Here is a 21543-nt window from a genome sequence, read left to right as displayed (position 1 = left end):
TCAAGGACCTTCACATCCTTCTTAAATTGTGGGGCCCAGAACTGCACACAGTACTCAAGGTGAGGCTGCACCAGCGCTAAATACAGCGGGATAATCACCTCTTTTGACTGGCTGGTTATGCTGTGTTTGATGCACCCCAGAATGTTGACTGCCAGGGCACACTGCCGACTCCTATTGAGCCTGCTGTCAACCAGCACCCCCAGATCCCTTTCTACAGGGCTGCTCTCCAGCCACTCCTCTCCCAATCTATACTTGTCTCCAGTGTTACTCCATCCCACGTGCACAATCCAGTATTTGTTCTAGTTAAGTTTCATGCCTTTGATGATTGCCCAATGCTCCAATCAGATAGATCCCTCTGCAAGGCCTCTTGTCCCTTGAGAGAGTCAACAGCACCTCCCAGTTTAGTATCGTCAGCAAACTTGCTAAGGGTGCATTCATTTCCTGCATCCAGATCGTTGATAAATATATTGAACATAACCGGCCCTAGAACTGAGCCCTGAGGAACACCACTGGTGACCGGTCCCCAGCCAGATGTAGCCCCATTCACTACAACCCTCTGAGCCCTGTCGATCAGCCAGTTCTTCACCCAGCACACCGTGTACCTGCTCATCCCACAGTTGGACAACCTGTCCAGAAGGATGCTGTAAGGGACAGTATCAAAAGCCTTACTAAAATCCAGGAAACCTACATCCACCACCTTCCCTTCATCCACTAGGCGGGTGACCTTACCATAGTAGGATATCAACTTAGTTAGACAGGACTTCCCAGGAAGTTGCTGGACATTGCCTGCTGATGGGAAGTAGAAAATAAATCTTTTTGCTTTTTTGCTTCTGTGCGCAGCCTTTGCTTTTCTTCATTACATTGCCATTATCTCTATGAGTTTTTCATCTTATTTTCTCCCTGTCCTTGTTGACAAGGGGGAGTGACAGAACAGCTTGGTGGGTACCTGGCAGCCACTCAAGGTCAACCCACCATAGGTAGACGCAAGTGAACTTTGAGTAGTAGAATGCTAGTATTTTGTCCTTGCTCTTTCTCTTACAAATGAAGTTGACCCAAATAATTTATTATAGCTGTGAGCAAGTTTACAGAGGTTGGTTGATTAACAGTGATGAAGACATCTCTGGAAAATCATAGAATCATAGAATGCTTTGGGATGGAAGGGACCTTTAAAGGTCATCTAGTCCAACACCCCTGCAATTGGCAGGGACATCCACAACTAGATCAGGTTGCTCAGAGCCCCATCCAGCCTGTCCTTGAATGCTTCCAAGGATGGGGCATCTACCACCTCTCTGGGCAACCTGTTCCAGTGTTTCACTACACCCTCATCATAAAAAAATTCTTCCTTATATCTAGTCTGAATCTAACCTCTTTTAGTTTAAAACCATTACCCCTTGTCCTGTCACTATTGGCCCTGCTAAAAAGTCTGTCCCCATCTTTCATATAAGCTCCCTTTAAGTATTGAAAGGCTGCAATAAGGTCACCCCGCAGCCTTCTCTTCTCCAGGCTGAGCAACCCCACCTCTCTCAGCCTGTCCTCATAGGAGAGGTGTTCCATCCCTCTGATCATTTTTGTGGCCCTCCTCTGGACCCTCTCCAACAGGTCCATGTCCTTCCTGTGCTGAGGACCCCAGAGCTGGACGCAGGACTCCAGGTGGGGTCTCATCAAAGCAGAGCAGAGGGGCAGAATCACCTCCCTTGAACTGCTGGCCACGCTTCTTTTGATGCAGCCCAGGATACAATTGTCTTTCTGGGCCGCGAGAGCACATTGCTGGCTTAAGTCCAGCTTTTCATCCAGCAATACCCCCAAGTCCTTCTGCACAGGGCTGCTCTCAATCCCTTCATCCCCCAGCCTGTACTGATACCTGGGATTGCCCCGACCCAAGTGCCGGACCCTGCACTTGGCCTTGTTGAACCTCATGAGGTTCACACAGGCCCACCTCTCCAGCCTGTCAACTTCCCTCCAGATGGCATCCCTTCCCTCTAGCGTGTGGACCACACCACACAGCTTGGTGTCATCTGCAAACTTGCTGAGGGTGCACTCAATCCCACTGTCCGTGTCTCTGACAAAGATGTTAAACAGTGCTGGTCCCAATACAGACCCCTGAGGAACGCCACTCATCATTGATCTCCGCTTGGACATAGAGCTGTTGACCGCAACTCTGAGTGCGACCATCCAGCCAATTCCTTATCCACCGAGTGGTCCATCCATAGAATCCATGTCTCTCCATTTTAGAGACAAGGATGTCATGCGGGACAGCGTCAAATGCTTTGCACAAGTCCAGGTAGATGACGTCAGTTGACCCCATCATAGAAGGCCACCAAATTTGTCAGGCACAATGTGCCCTTAGTGAAGCCATGTTGGCTGTCACCAATCACCTCCTTATTTTCCATGTGCCTTAGCATAGTTTCCAGGAGAATCTGCTCCATGATCTTGCTGGGCACAGAGGTGAGGCTGACTGGCCCGTAGTTCCCCAGGTCTTCCTTTTTTTCCCTTTTTAAAAATGGGGGTTATGTTTCCCCTTTTCCAGTCAGCGGGAACTTCACCGACTGCCATGACTTCTCAAATATGATGGATAGTGACTTGGCAACTTCATCTGCCAGTTCCCTTAGGACCCACGGATGCATCTCATCAGGTCCCATGGACTTGTGCACCTTCAGGTTCCTTAGATGGTCTTGAGCCTGATCTCCTACAGTGGGCGGTTCTTCGTTCTCCCAGTCATTGCCATTTAAAAATGTACTTTTCATCCAATATTGATACAGCTACATCTCTAGTCATATGAAATAAGATAAGTTTGCCTCATCATCCTCTCTATACAGGCCAGCACTGCTATAACTGAGGGCAGGAGTGAATCCGCCCCCCCAACTTTAAACAAGTAAACTGTTAGGACAGCACATAAACCAGAAGAGAGGTTGCTTGCCCTCTGTCTTATGGCTGACACCTAACAGTAAAGTATGTTTATACCAATAAAGGAAGGGCAGAAGATCAAAAGAGATGTAATTCACAAATGCTAACAACAACAACAAAAAAATAAAAGACAGTAGTCACCTGAGGTGCCCTCAGTAGTCAGTGGACCAAGAGAGATTTCTGTCTTGATTCACTTCTAGAAAAAGCCTTTTCCTTAGTAGAGAGATGACCCTCCGGGATCTGAGGGCAGCCTTTGTGAATGCTCCCCCTACTCACAAGATGTCAAGCATAAGTACCCAATGGTCTCCAGTTTCCAAATATGTCAAACACTTGTGTACTCCCTAACTCTTAAATGCTTTTAGAGTCAGATTTTTTTTTTAAGTATTTGCACCACACAGGAGACAGAATTTTCTGTTAAGCTGTTTTTTGAATATACTCCTGTCAGCATATATTTTGACAGATCAGATCTCTTATAACTACAGTTCCACTGATGGTAAACCAGCCATTAACAAAACCTCGTGTCTTCTTTCAACATTAAGACAAAAATCTTCTGACTGCCCAAAATACATGAGATTAAGGAACAGGATGGGCCAACAACCATCCAGAATCATACAGATGTAGCTGACTGTCTTTTGAGTAAAAGATGGGTTAGATAACCTACATCCTCCAAGTTTTATTTTCATTATTTGTATCATTCCTAGAAAATTACAAAAGACAGCTTACACTCCAAACATTTTACAATTCAAGTTGAAGACCAGAGATAAGTTACAGACATACAGAAGAACAGACGAAATGCTCATCAGTATGATAGGTAATTATCTAAGCATACCAGAGACCTAGAGCACTGTACTGAATTTTAGTAGACATTATGTTTGACACAGCATTTGAAAAAGGATAGCAAGAAAACTTAACATAAATGTGTTGTGGGCAAAAAAGTTTACTGATTTTTGGGGAATTTCAAACAATTTAATTTATTATCAATTAAAAACTTCTAATTACCAATTGTTACTGAAACAAACAAAAAACCACGTGCGCTCTCTCTCTCTCAGAAATCACAAAATCACAGAATGGTTGAGGTTGGAAGGGACCTCTGGTTGAGGCTGGAAGGGATCTCTGGAGATCATCTGGTTCAATACCCCTGCTCAAGCAAGGCCACCTAGAGCCAGTTGCCCAAAACCACATCCAGACAGATTTTTAATATCTCCAAGGAAGGAGACTCCACAACCTGTTCCAGTGCTCGGTCACCCTCACAGTAAAAAAAGTGTTTCCTGATGTTCAGATGGAACCTCCTGTGTTTCACTGTGTGCCCATTGCCTCTTGTCCTGTCACTGGGCACCACTGGAAAGAGCCTGGCTCTGTCTTCATTACAGCCTCTCTTCAGGTATTTATATACATTAATAAGATCCCCCCTGAGCCTTTTCTTCTCTACATTAAACATTCCCAGCTCTCTCAGCCTTTCCTCAGGTGCGAGATGCTCTAGTCCCTGAATCATCTTTGTGGCTCTTCGCTGGACTCTCTCCAGTATGTCCATGTCTCTCTTGTACTGTGGAACCCAGAATTGGACATGGTACTTCAGATGTGGCCTCACCAGTGCTGAATATAAGGGAAGGATCACCTCCCTCGACCTGCTGGCAATGCTTTGCCCAATGCAGCCCAGGACACCATTAGCCGCCTTTGCAGCAAGGGCACATTGCTGGCTCATGTTCAACTTGGTGTCCACCAGGACCCCCAGGTCCTTTTCTGCAAAGCTGCTTTCCAGCTGATCGGCCCCCATCATGTACTGGTGCCTGGGGTTGTTCTTCCTAATGTGCAGGAACTGGCATTTCCCCTTGTTGAACTGCATGAGGTTCCTGTCACCCCATTTCTCCAGCCTGTCCAGGTCCCTCTGGGTGGCAGCACGACCCTCTGGTGTATCAGCCACTCCTCCCTTGCTGAGGATACACTCTGCCCCATCATCCAGATCATTAATGAAGATGTTGAACAGGACTGGACCTAGTATTGACCCCCTGGGGTACACCACTAATTACTGGCCTCCAACTAGACTTCATGCCACTGATCACTGAAGTGACAGTGAAAATAAAGAGGTCATCTTTTGAAGTAATAAGTGGACTCAACAATTGGTCACAATGATAAAAATGTTCTCACTATAAATGGCTACTGTAAGTCATCCATATAAAAACAACTGGAATATTATTAGTAAACAAACAAAGAGATAAAGTTCTCTGCTCAAACTACCACCTGCAATTGAAGGTCTAAAGTTCAGCAGCTCATCTGCATGTTAAGCATTGCTGAAATCCATAGAGTTACTCTTAATTTTAAGATCTACTCTCACCACTATTTGGAGATGCAGACCTTGAATAGCACATAAGAGCATTCAACAATAACATTAAAAAAAGACACACTAAAAACTAACCTTAGCAAAAAAACACTATAGAAACCTACCTGTAAATGTTTACAGTATACTGTAGGTAACTCTTATTTTACAGATCTCCAAGAAAATCCCATCATAAAAGATAATTTAACAACACATCTCAACCACCTTGCAATAATTGCAAATACTAGAATGCAATTAGGTAACATTTAAATCTAATAGAGTCACCACAGTTAATGACAACAATTTGTAACGGTTCCACAACCTGCTGAAATACATACAATAAAGTTTCCAAGCAAGCAAGTCAAACAAGACCTGACATAACATGGATTTACAGCAGTTGTACAACGTACATTACACAACAGAAATATAAAAAGGCAATCTCCAATTGTAGAAACATTCTCCTCAACCTCTCTGATAGCCAAATCAATTCACCTCCAAAATTCTGCATGCCATCACCAAATTCACATTTTAGATTAAGACAGAAAGTTAAATCCAACCACTGTCACATGGTGAAAACAGTAATAAGTACTGTATATTATTCAATTAAATAATTTCACCATTACTTGAAAATTACTTTAGTGATCCCAGGCCCATTTTTCATTGTTCATAGATAAAATACAAATTAGTTAACTAATTAGTTAACAATAGTTAAGAGTAACTGAGTGCTGCACAAATCCACTGACATATCAAGTTACAGACTTTTGCTCAGACTTTTCCATCTAGAACTATTACAGTTGGCTTGGGAGCCATGACATGAATACACATTCCAAAATGCAATTTGTATGACTCCACTCAAGTTTTACATTGTGGTAAACTCAATACTATAATTTATTTTCTCCTCTAGTCAATCAACACTTGTTAATGGGGATGGAAAAAGTGGGAGAAAAAAACATAGATTAAAGAAATTATTAATATATGATACTTCTAGCATTAAAATGCAGTAACTACTTCTATCTCAATAAAAAATATGATTATGCTATGCCAGTGCTTCTCCACTAGAAGCTTCCAAAGCAAAGTAGTCAAAGTAAAGAGTCAGGACATTACTTTAGGGCACTGCTCTGATAGAAGTCATGGCTATCAATGTGTACATGCTTTGAATAAAGACTGTGTTTCTAAATATAATATTTGAAAAATGAAACATTTACTATGAGTTACAGTAACACATATGTTTAGAAAGCATCACATCCTTTGCACCTTGAGCATTCATCCTTAAATTAAAACCTGGATATGCTGTTCCCCAGCAGATCATTTTAGATATGCCCAAGAAATACAAATGTTATTTTGGCTTTAAGTCATTTAAAAAAAAAAAAATCACAATAAAATATAAGCTATTTTCATCGAAGCCAGAAGGGGGTACTCTGAATAACTGAGGTTGGGAGGTGCTGAACTGAACATTTGCCTTGTGTTAGGAGAGGTCAGAAACATGCTGTCTTGTAGTTCAGTATCGCACTTCAGTTCACGATGCCGTATCTTTTCTTTTTTTTTTTTAAAAAAAGTGCTCCTTTTAACAACCAAAAAAAATGCTTCCCTTTGTGCTATTGTCATCACAAGGGCAAATTAATCTGTGACAGAAAACTAACAACGCAAAGAGACCCGGCAAGCGTTAATTCCAGTTTTATATCCTGTGATCTGCAAGCTATTTAAGATACTGACAAGGAGATACAGAGAAAGCCAAGAAACCCCAAAAAACCTACACTATGGTTTTTCACTACACAATGCCTATTGTAACATAACTAGTTCAGGTCTTTTCAATAAGACTGTGCCGAGTTGATACCTTATATTGAACTACATCCTAAAATGAAAGAAACGGCACTAGATCATTTCGCAAGCACAATACAGTATTTCATCTCCGCCAGCGCTTTCGTGCACCAGCCCGCCCCACCCCCCCCGAGATACTCGCATTCCAATCAAGCCTCTCTCAGCAGGGCTCAGTCAATTCTCCCCCTCCCTCCCAGACTTGCTAGGTTCCCAAATCCCCTCTGATTTTAGGTTTCATTTTGTTGTAAACAGCAAAACGAAAGGAGAAAGCCTCCAAAGCGAGGATCCTTACCCTTGAAATCCCGCCATGCGCGCAATAAGGAGGGTGAATTGTTTTTCCCTTTTTTTTTTTTTTTAAATAGGAGATGAAGGGGAAGAAACAAAAGCCTAAATGGAGGAGAGGCTAAGTAGCGGAGACAGAGGGAGAGAGAGGAGAGCCTGGTGAAGGAGCAGGGCGAGCGTCAGCCATGTTGTGTGTGTTGGTCCAGTATTTACAAACCTGCAGCTGCAGTAGCGTTTTGAGTCTGGGAGAGAGGGGAAAGAAGGGAGGGGGAAAGAAAGGAGGGGAGGGAGGAGAGAGAGGGAATCGAGGGAGGAGGGGAAAGCGGCGGCAGCAGCAGACAAAGGAACCGAGCAGAGCGCGCGCATACACACACTCTGGGTGTTCCAGACAGCGGCGTGTGCAACCCCAGCACTGCCAGCCCGGCGCGTTAGCAACTCTCTACGTTAGCAGCCTTTGGCTACAGCGGCGCGGCCGAGCCCCGACACCACCCTCACATCACCTTCACCCCATTTTCTCGTGGGAGGAGCGGACGGATGACAGGATAGAAACATACCTCCCTCCGCCTCCCCCAACGTGCACTATCGGTAGAGAGGCTCATCTGCCGGGAGCCCCTCGGCGGGCCCCAGCCCACAGTACAATAGCTCCACAGAGAGGAAGGGGGGATGTGCAGCTGCAACCAGCTGCAACCCGACCCCTCCCCTCCAGTAAGGGGCGGGTGTGGTGTGGGGTGGATACCGAGAGGGGCCGTACCAAAGGAAGGCAGCAGTCCTCCGGAGCCCGGAGGAGTGGGGGTTGCCAAGGAGCCGGAGCGCTACGTGGGAAGGGAAGATAGAAACGGCAACACGAGCCCAAGGGCCCCCACTCTCGCCCGCCTCCCGCGGCTTCCGGGCGGGCCGTTGAAGCAGGCAGTGAAGAAGAAAGGGTAACAGAGACGGAACACCGCAAGTATATAAATAACGTCAGCCTCGGGGGAGGGGAGAGAAAGCTAGGAGCAGCGGCTCCAAGCTCATCCCACAGCGACTCCCTCCGGCTCTGCCCGGTACTAAGCTAGGCTAAGCCAGGCCAAGGGCGGCGCGACGGGCTACGCTTTCCCGCTTCCCCCCCCCCCCCCCCCCGCCCCGCATTCGCTACTCACTTACCTGCTAGGGGGATAGGCGCCTGGGAGTCCCAGGAGGACGGCCTAGGAGCGTTAGCGCTGCAGCCGCAACAGTCCTCCTGTCTCACTAGGCCACTCAGATTCTCTGCAACAGCAGCAGAGACAGCTGCTTCCCTTGTCTTGTTTGTCTCCCTCCACCGTCACCACTGCTGTCTCCTGTTCGCCTCTGCCACATTTGGATTCTGCTCTCCGTCCACGAGCTCCACCACCAGGATAAAGGCCTCCTCACCTTCCTGCCAAATAGTGAGCTACCCGCATCGAGACGTTCAAAACACAGGGCCGGACACCGCCCTCCTCCCCTCTACCAACGCGCAGGCGCACTGCAAATTCCGAACTGCGACAGGAGTGCAGGAAGCAATCTTCCACCCAGTCCACCACTACTCGCTAGCGCGCAGTCGCGCCTGTAGCTGCTCCTCCTCCACTTCCACTGCCGTCTTCCGGCGCTCTGTCGGCGTTCGTAGTGGGGGGTGGTGTGTGCTCGTTCGCAGATGGTTGTCTGTTGGCCCTTCTCCAAACGGAGGCCACTAGGCCCTGGGGCGGTGAACGTCCGCCTTTCCCCTCCCGTCTGCCTGCCCGCCGCGGTGAGTCCAGTGTTGCCTCGCGAGGTGGCCACAGTGCTTTATGGCAGCGGTACCGCTTCCCCAAACGGGCCTTGGGAGCCAGCAGCTCTCCGCTGCCCCCTCGCCATCATAGGAAAGAAAATGTGTGAGCCATCATAAGAAAGAAAAATCAGTTATGGATATCCCGTGTTACAAATTCTGCCCGTGCCGAATGAGGAGAGAGGCTAGGATGCAAAGTATAGAATTACGAAGGTAAATATTTATTCATGTGCATGAGATGTCTCAGCCAAACTGGGTGCACCCAAGGGATTTTTCTTTAGGGGTTTTATACCTTACACTACAAGGGTATGATACGAATCATCCAGTTATCTACTAATGCATATTTCTAATTACCCAACCATAAACGTGGTACAGCATAGCAACATACACTACAAAAATATATTTTGTAGGTCTTGCAGCATCATTATCTGTCAGCATCCTTGTGGTTTATCTGTTAATCCAGATGTTTCCGTCATCAACTTCTGCAAAGTTATTAGGCATCAGCAATTCATGTTTCTCTTAGATATGGATCCTTCAGTTAAGGAAATCTCTGTTCTTGAAAAAATTATCTTAGTCGATCGCTTGTCCTTAGTAGGGGTCTTGGGTCTCCAGATAATGATGCAGCAATTATATGCTGATAATGTTCTTAGCTCCTAATGAATGTGTGGTCTCAATAATTTATATCACGCCTACTAGAAATGAAAATAAAGATTTAGACAAAATGATAAAAATAAGATGCACTGTCACCAAATCATAGTCTATCACATTTTCTCCATTATTCAAGGATATAACTTCAAGCGCTGTTCATAGCTTTAGGTTGACAAAGAACAAAATGGAAAACATCAATAAGTAAGATTATGTTCTTCTCTGTCAAATCAAGTCATTGGTTCAAAAATCAAAACAGGTGAACAGCTGAGGCACAGTCTGCCTTAACAAATCTAATGGGTATTTTTTTCAAAGTAGACCTTGGCAGATATAGCATGACATGATAGGACATTTTTCTGTTACAACATCATAAGACAAAGAAACTTCAATGCATGAAGACAGCCATGAAGAGTTGTTTATCTGAGTCAAGAAGAGTTTGATTGAAGGCCATCATATTGTAAAACCAAAATGCAACTTAACCTAATTAATAATATCCTAACATTTTCCTTTTTTTTTTTTTTTTAAGTGCTGTTGTCACCTGATGCTATGGGGACAGATAGATAGGTTCTTTTAGGGATCCTTGGCAGAATGATGACGACACTATGTTGTAGTTTCAATTAAAGCTTTATTTTTTAACAGAATTTTCATAGAATCATAAAATGTCCTGAGTTGGAAGGGACCCACAAGGATCATCAAGTCCAACTCCTGTCCATGCATAGGACAACCCCAAAATTCACACCATATGTCTGAGGGCGTTGTCCAAATGCTTCTTAAATGTTGTCAGGCTTGGCGTCATGACTACTTCCCTGAGGAGCCTGTTCTAGTGCTCCACCACCCTCTGGGTGAAGAACCTTTTCCTAATGTCCAACCTAAACCTCCCCTGGCATATCTTCCTGCTGTTCCCTTGGGTCCTGTCATTGGTTGCCAGGGAGAAGAGATCAGCACCTGCCCCTCCTCTTTCCCTTGTGAGGAAGCTGTAGACCATGATGAGGTCTCCCCTCAGTCTCCTCTTCTCTAGGCTGAACAGACCAAGTGACTTCAGCCGCTTCTCGTACGGCTTCCCCTCTAAACCCTTCACCATCTTCGTGGCTCTCCTCTGGACACTCTCTAGTAGCTTTGTATCCTTTTTGTACTGTGGCGCCCAAAACTGCACACAGTACTCAAGATGAGGCCGCACCAGTGCAGAGTAGAGCGGGACAATCACCTCCCTCGACTGGCTAGCAATACAGTGCTTGATGCACCCCAGGACACGGTTGGTCCTCTTGGCTGCCAGGGCACACTGTTGGCTCATGTTCAGCTTGCTGTCGACCAGAACCCCCAGATCCCTCTCCGCGGGGCTGCTCTCCAGCTTCTTGTTCCCCAGTCCGTATGTACATCCAGGGTTGCCATGTCCTAGGTGCAAAATCCGGCACTTGCCCTTGTTAAACTTCATACGGTTGGTGATTGCCCAGCTCTCTAATTTGTCCAGATCTCTCTGCAGGGCCTCTCTGCCCTCGAGAGTATCAACGGCTCCTCCCAGTTTTGTGTCATCGGCACACTTTGATAGCAAACCTTCAAGTCCTGCATCCAAGTCATTTATGAAGATATTGAAGAGCACTGGCCCTAAGATGGATCCCTGCGGAACCCCGCTAGTGACTGGTCGCCAGCCCGATGTAACCCTATTTACTATAACCCTTTGAGCCTGACCCGTCAGCCAATTGCTCACCCATTGCATTCTGTGTTTATCCAGCTGTATGCTGGACATTTTGTCCAGGAGGATACTGTGAGAGACAGTATCAAAGGCTTTACTGAAGTCCAAAAAGATTACATCGACTGGCTTCCCTTGGTCAACTAGGTGGGTAACCTTGTCGTAGAAGGAAATCAAGTTGGTCAAGCAGGACTTTCCCCTTATGAACCCATGCTGGCTGGGACCAATGACTGTGTTGTCTTTCAGGTGTTTTTCAATAACTCCCAGAATAATCTTCTCCATGATTTTGCCAGGTGCAGAGGTGAGACTGACAGGTCTGTAGTTACCGGGGTCATCCCTGTTGCCCTTCTTGAAGACTGGGACAACGTTTGCCAGCTTCCAGTCAGCTGGGACCTCCCCAGATTCCCAAGAACATTGAAAAATCATTGAGAGAGGTCTCGCTATGACATCAGCCAGTTCTTTCAGTACCCTGGGATGAATCCCATTGGGCCCCGTTGACTTATAGGGATCCAGCTGGAGCAGCAAATCCCGCACAAGTTCGGGGTTGGTTGAGAGTTTGTTGTTCTCAGTCATGGTTCTGTAGCCCAGGGCTCTGGGGGTCCCGGAGCCCATCATTGGTGTTGAAGACTGAGGCGAAGAAAGCATTAAACATCTCTGCTTTGTCTATGTCCCTGTTTGTGAGGGATAATTTTATGATTAGCATAGCATAGAATCTTATGATCAGAGTCGCATAGGATTTTTAATAAGCAGAATCAGTGTAGCACAATTTTATAAGAAGTAGCGTAGCACAGAATTTTATAGCACAGCTTAGCTTATGGTTCCTAATCACCTGGACCCTCTGCATTTCAGGTCAAATCTTAATACTTGGCTTGGCATATCAATATAACAGTCATAATCTAGACTCGAAATATGCAAAAGAATACGAGTCACTCAATCCTTGGAAGAAGCAGACGACGGTGGAGGCATCCCTGACCATCGGAGGATCACGGGTTTTGCCATCCAGCAGCAGTTCCAGTCCTGAGACTTGTAACTGCTTGATTTTATAGACAGTGCTCTGTGTGCTGCTACGCTTCCCTGTTCTGTGTCGGGGTCACCACTACCTGGTTTACCAGGTGCCTGGGACCTTCAAGGCCGGTAAAGAGGGGAGTAGTCAGCCTGGTGCCCAGAAACCTTGAGTCCGACAGGGAAGGGGAGAAGAAGTCTGCCTGGTGTGCAGGATCTTCAAGGCCTGATGAGGAGGGATAAGGGGACCGATATGTGACCAGCTTGCTAACAGAGAACAGCTGTTTACCTTATAAAATGGCATTAGTTATGCTAAGCATATTACTAGGGGTCAGGAGCAGGGGGTACCAGTTACAGCTGTACATAAACTTCCTAGTCTTTTTGGATGCTTTGAAGTACCACCTAGTTTGGTTAGGAATAGAATGGCTGAACTCTTCCAGAAGCTTTGAATGCTGTTGAGTAGGTTTGGGTGAGAATCAGGTTCCCTCTGGTCCCAGAAAATTTTGCTTTCTTGATATCCTCCCTAAAGAGAATCAGCCTTAACTACTGAAAAAAAAAATCACAGCCCTCTTGATTTGATGGTAGAATCAAGAACCCTCAGAATTCAAGTGGCCAGATCTTTGCTTGATCTGAATTTGAAGAGGAATGATATCTTGCTTCTGAGCTTGATCTTCAATTAATATCTTTCAATCAGCCACTTTTGCTTTAATTTAACCTTAAAGGAGCAGTTATCCATTTGAGATAACTATCTGGCTACCTGGCTAATTTGTCTTTTCCAAGCAAGCTACTATAAAGCTATCAGTTAAATATCAACAGAAACAGAGACCTCCTTCCAATGTGTTTGCTCTCTGACATGGTTACAACATTGATGAAATTTGTCATGCCAGCAGGAACCAACCATCTTTTAGCAACTTGAATAAAACAGCAGTAAGTTTCAAATTCAGATGATGTAAATTAAATAAATAGTTCTAGTTGGAAGGGACCTACAATGATCATCTAGTCCAACTGTGTGACCACTTCAGGAAAATTTGCCTTCTTTAAGCAAATACTTGCATATTACAGGAAGTGGTGAATAAAGCCCAGCTTTTAAGAGAAATGCTCCAATTACTACTAAATTAAAACTCAGCTGTATCAGATATTACTTCCTTCTGCCAGCAGTGACTTCTGAACAATATATTTAGCTTCTAGGAACAGGCTTGTAACAAAACAGTTTTATTTAGAGTTGGAAAATATGTAAAAAAAGATTGAAAACCATATTTAAAAGAAATTAAGTCAGTACTTCAATTTGAGCAAAATCCAAAAACTAATTGAGATTTAAGAGGTTGGATGAGTTCAACCTCCAGTTTATTGGGACAGATAAATTCAACTCAGTAAAAAAGTTTTCAAAAAGCAACAACTAATACTAGAGAGCTGGTGGATTTGCTGTAAAAATATATAACATATAGGTCAAGATTTTAATCCTCAAGTTTTGGTCTATATGGGAAAATTTTAGTGTCTCCCCCTCCCAAATTTCAGTATCAATCCATGATTAGATTTTTTTCTTTATATCAACAAAATTCTTCACTTTTACCAGTGTAGTTACATTGCTTTTGTAAATAAATGATCCCTACTATGTCTCAAAGAATGATAAACCATTGAAGGGGAAAAAGAGAGTCTAATAAATGTGCCTGGAGAGAAAAGTCACTGATATTAGTCAGACATCCCTTTAAAACAGATATGACTTACTGTCATGTAAGATGAAACCATTCTTCAACAGACTGTCTTTGGTCACAGTAAGACAATACCAAATGAATCATACTACTATTGCAGAAATTTAAACCCTTCTCCCACTCCTTGCTTGTATCTTCATTTCTCCCTTACACACACAGAGTACTCCTCAGGCTTTTGGTAGACAAAGTATAGCATTTTTTCCCCTAGATAACTTCCATGTAGGTAGAGAAAGTCTCTATGATAGTCAAAGAAGTCCAAAATATACCTCTTATTTCCTCTTCATTTTCTTTATATGGACTTTGAAACATAAAAAGCCTCCTCAGTAGTTTACAAGATCTTCCTTGAGGGGATGTCTTGCCTTCGTGCTCAATACAAGCCATCTCCAGAGGCTGTGGATTGCTGCCCCTCTTCTGATCCCCTTGTCAATCTCATGGTCCCTAGTGAGGGATCCCAGCTGCTGGGCTTCCTTACCCTCTAGTTCCAGACTGTGGGCTCCAGTATCCCAGCATCAGAGCAACCAGGTAGCAATTTGCTCACCTTCCTGAGGGCCATAATCTTTCCGCATATCTCACAGCTTGCTCAGGGATAGGGACAAGGTGGTTTTTACCTCTTTTATGTTTTCTGTCTCTTCCTCTTCCTGTTCTTGTGGCTGCCCTGCTGCAGAATAGGCTGCCTCTTCTGATTCTTCCTCCTGCCCCCTCTCAGGAAGAGCTTCTTCCTCTCTTACTAACCAGATCAACCTCCACTTCCATTGTTTCTCCTTGACTACAGGAGTAACTATTATAGTTGAGGGTTGCATCTCCAGTTTAGCCACAGTGTTCATTTGTGTGCCCTCAGATTGAGCGGTCCTTTCAGAGTCTGTTTGTGACCATCTGTCGTGGTTTAACCCCAGCCAGCAACTAAGCACCACACAGCTGCTTCCGAAACCAGGACACCCTCTGATTGAGAGATCCTCTTAGTGTCCATTTGTGTGCCCATAGATTGGGAGGCCCTCTTACGCTTTTGAAAGTGATGGACAGTGTCTTGATAGGCATGGGCTAGGCCCCAACAGAGCATTAGAAGTTGCTGTGTTTCATTGGTGCAGGCAAGGCTCTCCTCCAATTCAAAAGGATTACATGCCTGTTCAAGCATAGAATCCCAGGCTATTGGACACACATCAGTGCAGTCTGATTGCATAGGGATATTCAAGAAACTGAGGGGCCATTACAACAAGGCTGGAAAGACCTGCCCTGGAGGAGAGGAAGGGGTAAGTGCCATTCTCAGAGGAGAAAAGGGGGAAGGTGTAATTGCTGATTTTCTCCATTAGATGGTTCTTGGAGTACTGGAACAGCAGCAATGTAGGGCCCACATAACAAATTAGGCTCAAGGCCAATGCTTTTATCATAGCTCTCTCAGGCAAACAAAGTGATAAGCAACAGCAAAAATTGAAAACAGTCATTAATGAAATTTGGAGTTTGTTGTACAGCAGGAAAGGGATCAAGCACCAGAGCAGGCGAAGGAACACATAAGTACATCAGCATCCAGAGTAAATATGTCAGCATCATAACCAGCTACAGTAACAGCTGCAGGTAGCAGCTCAGCTAAACAGGTATAAGGGTTAGAAGTTCAATCTAGCACACTCTGATCAAATCTGTTATTATCTTGAGCCTCTTGAGCCCCACACTGGGTGCCAAAAAGGACTGTGGTGGCTTAAGCCAGGTCAGCTGCTAAGCCCCACACAGTCGCTTGCTCACCCTTCCCCCCAGTGGGATGGGGGAGAGAATCAGAAAAGCAAAAGCAAGAAAACTCATGGGTTGAGATAAAGACAGTTTAATAGGTGAAGCAAAGCTGCACGTGCAAGCAAAGTGAAGTAAGGAATTCATTCACTACTTCCCATCATCAGGTAGATGTCCAGCCACTTCCTGGGAAGCAGGGCCTCAGCACGCATGACAGTTACTTGGGAAGACAAATGCCATAACCATGAATGTGTCCCTCCCCTTCCTTCTCCTTTTCCTGAGCTTTTATTGCTGAGCATGATGTCATGTGGTATGAAATATTCCTTTGGTCAGTTGGGGTTCAGCTGTCCTGGCTGTGATCCCTCCCAACTACTTGTGCACGCCCAGCCTACTTGCTGGGGGGCAGAGTGGGAAAAAGAAAACCTCGATGCAGTGCAAGTACTGTTCAGCAATAGCTAGAAAACTGGTGTGTTATCAATAGTGTTTTGGTCACAAATGCAAAACACAGCACCATACAGGCTGCTATGAAGAAAGTTAACTCCATCCCAGCCAGAGCCAGTACAGTGGGAAAGCTGTTCTTTACATTGTATTTTGCTAACATATCTACTAAATATCTTCTCCAGAAACAATCCAGAGGATTAAACTAGACTCTCCCATGAATACAATAAAGGTGCAAGGTTCATTTCCTTCTATAGCCAGCCGTTACCTTTTTCTACATCTTTCTAGGAAAGCAAGCAGGAATATGCATCCCACTATGGGCAACATTATTAGGTGATGAGCAAAAAGAACTCCACAATTCCATCACCTTTTTTCACACATGAGTGTGGGGACCAGTCACATTCTTCTGTCCTCAGTTGCATACAATTAAGAGCATGGGTTCACCTGAACTGATAACATGCCATGAGATACAAAAGAGGAAAATAAGAACCAGTGAAATAAATTATATAGACATTTTTAAAATACTGTCTAATGCAGTTAATTTTGAAATGTTAAAGTAACTATAATTGTTCTGTGAGTGGTAGCATATAATTTCATAGTCACAGCACAAACTTGTTGAAGAAGCAATATCTAAACAAATAAAAGTTTGCAATTTTTTGTGAATTTCATCTAGAAGCTGTTATTAACACTTATCTATAAGGAATTATGTTCTCCCTAACTCCTTGACTTCAAAATAGAATAAGGCTGTGATAATCAGGTTTTAGTAAATACACCAAGTCAGACAAGATTCATGCAAGCCTGAATCTATTTAGACATTTACCACATATATATTTCCAGCAGGAATACTTTACATTTTTATGATGCTAATATATTGCTTAAGATCCAGTGAAAGACATATGAATTGGCAATCCATTCCTAAAGAGAAAGAAGAAGAAAACAACTTGACATTTGATATTTAGATCTGCATTTGTATCATTTTTAATGATTTAGTTACTGTGGTTCAGTAGTGAGCAAGGGATGGAAGAATGGAACAAAACTGAAACAACATTATTTAAAACAGAATGGAGATCACTTACACAATTTAAAAACTTCTTTGTTATGCTCAGTATAACATGCTATACCTATTATCTTACAGGAAAAGAAGGACATGCTGGTAGTAAAATTACATCAAAATATCTCTGAGTATCAGCCTGAAAATAAACACTCTCTACATATAGACACACACACAGCGTTAGTGGATAAGAAGACTTGCAAGCATTAAATAAGGAGCTGTGACTGATACTGGAGAGGGATATCGCATAAATTACTTCAGTGAATAGATTTGTAGAGCACTGAGTACATCTGGATGGGAAAACTTAAAAGCATTTCACTGGGTCCACACTACATCCCAACTGAATGAGATCTGAGGAGATACCTCTGCATACCCTGGCTTCTTTTGCAAGATGACCTGTGCAGTTAGGTGGGGAGGAAGCCCGATATGTTTCTGTAGCTACTGCAGTCTGGACGACTGGTGTGAAAGGCAAGATGCTAACTGCAATATGACTTGCTTAGAAGAATGAACACTACCTGAGACTATGAGCTTTTACCTCGGGGTCAATGTGACCTGAAGACCCAACCTAAGGCAGCTCTCACCAGCTGAGAACATCTCATACTTCCAATAAAACAATAGAAGATTTACCTTTCAAAAAAAACAGGCATATAACCATAGCCAGAACAGCAAACGACCAGAATCTAGTATAACCCCCACACACACCTGCACAGGACATCGGTTTAGAACAATGAAGATTAACACACTGCTGACCATACGTCCACACCACCTGCACAGGACAGGCATGTACTGATCCTGCATGGGACAATCACATACTGATTACGTGAGCAATAGTAACTGATTAGCCCACCCCTTAACGTGAATAATTTGATTGATCTACACAACTGTATTGTAACATATACAAACCCTGCTTTCTTCTGTATCGGGGTCCTCCATGCATTAGGCTGGGGCACCGCTATGTGCATAGGTAAAATAAATTCCCTTGGTAATTCTGTGCTAAGTGTCCTTGCCTCCCTCCTCAGCCGATGAAGAACTGACTTTTACAGTTGGCACCCCAGGTGGGATACCGCCTGATTCACCATGTTGCTACGCTCCCCTGTGATTCAATGTCCCGCTGCCGGCAAGAACGTGAGTTCACCCAGGAACTTGAATGCAGAGGCTAGTGAGTGGAAGAATCCTTTTTGGGTGTTGAAAGAAGTACGTTAATGATGGGAGGAAGACTTAGTATAGTGAAAGAGTCAACCTTAGAAGAAGTTCTAAAGGATTGGCTGAAAATAGGTGGGACTCATGGCCTCTCGAGAAAAAAGGGCATTATGGTAATGCCAATTAAACTGTCCTGAGGTGACCTCTGTTGGAACTGTAGACCAACAGTGGCCCAAGATGGGCAGTCTGGATGAAGGTAGACAGCGATTGTTGTGTCTACAATTAGAGGACCAGTCCCTGGGACAGATAGATTATTGCTGTATTTGGAATAATTAGGAATAATTACGCCTTGCGAAAGAAATGTCCCCCTCCGCTCAACCATTAAGGTCAGGCAAACGGAATTTTTACAAATCACACCCCCTTGATTTTCCCCCAACTTTGAGGACCCTGAATCTCCTAGTGCACTGGAGATTCAGGCTCCTCTAAAACAAGTTGTAGTGGGACCCGGGCAGGTTCCCAGACATCTGACATCAGGTACTATTCACGTTCCTTTCAACCCTAATGATTTAATGACTGCAAGTAGGACACTGGAAAAAGATTGCCCCTATAAACCCCTGTTTTTCTCTGACACCATAAGCAAAAGCTGTGCAGACAAGCAAAGCAAAGCAAGAAATTCATTCACTACTTCCCATCGGGAGGCAGGTGTTCAGCCTTATCCAGGACAGCAGTGCTCCATCATGTGTAATGGTTACTTGGGAAGACAAATGCCATCACTCTGAACGTCCCCCACTTCCTTCTTCTTTCCCTAGGTTTTTATTGCTGAGCGTGATGTTATATGGTATGGAATATCCCTTTGGTCATTTGGGATCAGCTGTCCCAGCTGTGTCCCCTCCCAACTTGTTGTGCCCCCCCAGCCTACTTGCTGGTGGGGTGGTGTGAGAAGCAGAAAAGGCCTTGACTCTGCGTAAGCACTGCTCAGCAATAACTAAAACATCCCTGTATTATCAACACTGTTTCCAGCACAAATCCCAAACATAGTCCCATACTACCTACTGTGAAGAAAATTAACTCTATCCCAGCCAAAAACCAGCACATCCTCACATCACCCCACCAGCGAGTAGGCTGGGGCTGCACAAGAAGTTGGGAGGTGACATAGCCGGGACAGCTGACCCCAACTGACCAAAGGGATATTCCATACCATATGAGGTCATGCTCAGCAAGAAAACTGGGGAGGTGGAAGTTGGCGGGGGCTGCCGTTGCTCAGGGACTAGCTGGGCATCGGTCAGTTGGTGGTGAGCAATTGTTTTCTTTTGCATTGCTTGTTTTTCTTGGGTTTTATTTTCTTCTCTCTTTGTTTTTTTTTTCTTACAAATTTTATTTATTTATTTATTTATGTAAATTATTAAACTGTCTTTATCTCAACCCATGAGTTTTCTCACTTTTACTCTTCCGACTCTCCTCCCCATCCTACTGGCTGGGGGAGTGAGCGAGCGGCTGTGTGGTGCTTAGTTGCCAGACAGGGTTAAACCATGACAGTCCTTTTTGGTGCCCAACGTGGGGCTTGAAAGGTTTGAGATAACAACAGGTTTAACCAGAGCATATTAGAAGGAATTTATAATTATATCTGCTAACAGTTGCTGGGCGCGATCTTGACTTATCTATTCTAGAATTTAGTTTATCTATCTGATCTGTGCCATGCTCCCTTTTTTGCTGTACATGTTAAAGACTGGTTTTGGCTTTTGCAGTTTGCTGTGCTCTGTAGTGATTAGTGATGTTTTCCCTGGGAGATTTATTGTTAAAGCACTGGCCTTGAGCTTATTCTGGTATTTGGGCACTGTACTGAAGCCATTACTGTACTTCGGGTACCGTCTCATGGAGACAATTAACAATTACACTTTTTTCTCCAAGAGGTTTTTTGTGGAGGAAATACAGAATGGCACCTTCACCACCTTCTTCTGTGATGTTTTCTCCTTCATTACAATAATTCCTCAGTATCTTGAACATCCTTGGGTAACCAAAATACTCCTATTGGTACTTCTTAGGAATATTGTTTTGGCTTTTTCTATGGTTAACCAACTATTTAGGAATATCACCCAGGCCCTGAGGCAATGTGGTTATGAGTGGCAAGGCATGTGGGAGAATATGGGCAGGTATCTAGAAAGGTTGTCACCTCCGATGGTCTGGGATTTCACTCCTGAACAAGCACGGGATCCTGATGAAGTGATAGAATGTTTGAAAAAAAATATGCCCTGGCTATTCCAAAGGGGCACAACTTATCATACTGTGCTGGGGCCTGGTCTATGCCTACCGAATACTGTTCAGCACTATTCAGCACCCTCAAGGAGAAGAGAGGGTCTCTGGATCTGAAGACATACAAACAGACGCTATGGCTGAACCAGAGACCCAGCCCTCAACTATATCTGTCGCCCCTATAATCAAGAAGAAACAATGGAAGTGAAAGTCAACTCATTTAGTAAGGGATGAAGAAGCTTCTCCTAAGAGGGAACAGGAGAAAGAATCAGAAGAGGCAGCCTGTTCTGTAGCAGAGCAGTCACAAGAACAGGAGGAGGAGGGACTGAAATCATAAATGGGACAGAAACCACCCAATCCCTATCCCTGAGTGATCTGCGAGATATGCAAAAAGATTTTAGCCGTCAATCAGGCGAGCTAATTCTCAGCTGGTTACTCTGATGCTGGGATGTTGGGGCAGGTAGTCAGGAATTAGAGGGTAAGGAAGGCCATTGACAAAGGGATTGGAAAAGGGGCAACATTCTTCAGCCTCTGGAGAAGACTCCTGTTGAGTGTGAAGGACAGGTATCCCTTCAAGGAAGATCTGGCAAATTCCCAAAGCAAATGGACCACCATTGAGGGAGGTATCCAGTATCTGAGGGAATTAGCTGAGGTGGAGGTGATATATAACAACCTGGATGATGACCAGGTATCCAAAGACCCAGATGAAATCCGGTGCAGGCGGTCCATGTGACGAAAGTTTATACGAAATGCATCGACATCGTACACCAACACCCTGGCAATTAATGAGCTGGACAGACACAGAGGCACCAGCTGTGGATGGATTGGCCA

The 21543-nt window shown here is 44.4% G+C and overlaps 1 protein-coding gene across 4 annotated transcripts in view; it reads right to left on the bottom strand.

Annotated features, from left to right (window-relative positions):
• The window catches only part of LOC104010302 (spindlin-Z), a 97945-nt gene extending 89163 nt beyond the window's left edge, over positions 1-8782 (bottom strand). For 2 of the 4 annotated variants that reach the window (XM_087760376.1, XM_087760373.1), the window contains exon 1: positions 8459-8782. The gene's annotated coding sequence lies outside the window, so the exon portion shown is untranslated. Of the gene's footprint in view, positions 1-7328; positions 7805-7872; positions 8030-8458 lie in introns of those variants that run through there. The other 2 variants (XM_087760377.1, XM_087760378.1) reach the window with 2 other exon arrangements.
• Positions 8783-21543: the final 12761 nt, after the last annotated feature.

This window comes from Nipponia nippon, unplaced genomic scaffold (genome assembly GCF_047370975.1).
Source record: "Nipponia nippon isolate SJK-2023a ecotype South Korea unplaced genomic scaffold, ASM4737097v1 scaffold_22, whole genome shotgun sequence".
NCBI classification, from domain to species: Eukaryota; Metazoa; Chordata; class Aves; order Pelecaniformes; family Threskiornithidae; genus Nipponia; species Nipponia nippon.
This window is presented reverse-complemented; position numbering and strand designations above follow the sequence as displayed.